Source organism: Dama dama, chromosome X (assembly GCF_033118175.1).
Source record: "Dama dama isolate Ldn47 chromosome X, ASM3311817v1, whole genome shotgun sequence".
Taxonomy (NCBI): domain Eukaryota; kingdom Metazoa; phylum Chordata; class Mammalia; order Artiodactyla; family Cervidae; genus Dama; species Dama dama.
The window spans coordinates 58,159,859-58,161,369 of NC_083714.1; the positions used below are offsets into that span (position 1 = coordinate 58,159,859).

General features: G+C 47.5%; 1 pseudogene; it reads right to left on the reverse strand.

Annotated features, from left to right (window-relative positions):
• Window positions 1-711: 711 nt before the first annotated feature.
• On the reverse strand, window positions 712-964 carry LOC133052014 (pancreatic progenitor cell differentiation and proliferation factor-like; annotated as a pseudogene).
• Between the last annotated feature and the right edge of the window lie 547 nt (window positions 965-1,511).

Below are 1,511 nucleotides of genomic sequence, written 5' to 3' on the forward strand. Positions count from 1 at the left end.
GTCACCAAAAAGTGGATGGTTTCTAATATATTACATTTATCAATGTGCTTCAGCAAAAGGCTCTGTTCCATTTTACGCTACCCAGCAATATCTGGTTCATGACTGGTGTTTCTATACATCTTTACATGGGAAGTAAAATGAAAGTATAGTTTTTACTTTGAGATGAAAACATTTTTCCTTCTAATTCTAAACATTTTAATTGTCAGAGGCACAACAGGTTTGATGTGGAAATTTCAAATCCAGTTATCCATAAAGCTTCTTGACTTCTCATCCTAAGAACTAACTTCTCAGACACTTGAAAACTAGAGCTGGGTGATTCTGGGAAATCTTTTCTGGAGTTGAAAGTGAAGATGTATTTTTGTGTGTGTGTCCTGGCTGCCTGGAGGTTATTGTTTACTTGGTGCAAGGCACAGGGTTATGGGTTGTAAGGAAGGCTCTCCTGTGGCTTGAAAAGTAGAGAGTGGGGTTCTCTCAACTTCCTTTTTGATGTTTTGCTGCTTTGATATTAAAAACTGAACTGCTTCCATTGGCTGCAACCTGCTTAGTCTTGGGGAGGGGAGAAGGAGGGGAGGGTTCTGATGAGCCTAGTGCCTTGGAAGGAAGCCTGGCAGTTGGTGGTGATCACTCAGGACAGGGGCCTGCAGTTGGTTTTGCCAGGCTGGCCACTGAGCTGCTGCTTCCCCATGGCTTCCCAAGCCAGGTCAGAGGCGATCATGCCGGTGGAAGCCTGGGCAGACTCTGAGTGCCCTGGGAACTCCAACACTGTGGTCATGAATGGGAGAGTGGACTTCCTGAAGAAACAGCTGGCCCACTAGTGTCCTGGGTCTGCTTTGGGGAGACCCGAGTGGTGGGGGGTGGCTTCCCCAGGGTATTTGGCACTTCCACAGGAGCTGTTACTGGAAGTGGAACACAGGCAGTAGTCATGAGTGGCCATGAGTGAGCCGCCGGAGGGGATGGCTATCATGTTCTTGCTTGTGCCCTGGTGGAAACCTTGGCGGTGACCCCTCGCGGGCCTCTGCTTGGGATCACTGATGACGGGGACTGGGGTGTTAGGCCACAGAACCCATCTGCATAAGAGAAAGCAGACGGTCGCTCCATGAACCAGACACGCAGGGCCAAGATGTGTTTGAGAAAGTCATGGGATGGTGTAAACATTTTATATATTTGATCACTCACCAACTCCCTGCCCCTACCCTGGGGAGATGGTATAATGGGAGGGTACTTTCAAGCTCTCCTGTTCATTTCCCCCCACTTATTGGCACCTACAGATTCCCAAGTACCTTAGAGATGATGGGTGAAGAACAAAAGTGGTGGGCTAAACAAAGTAGTTATAGAATATACTAAAGAGAAGCAACTAATTTTTGGAAAGATATCTCCTATGTTCTGGGAGCCAAAAAGGTAGGGGCCAAGGACAGGCCTGATAATTTTTACTGGCCTCAGGGGTGGTAGAAGGTTAAGGGCAGAGAGCACAAGGATCTGTATAAGGACAATACTCGCACAGCTTTCACTTA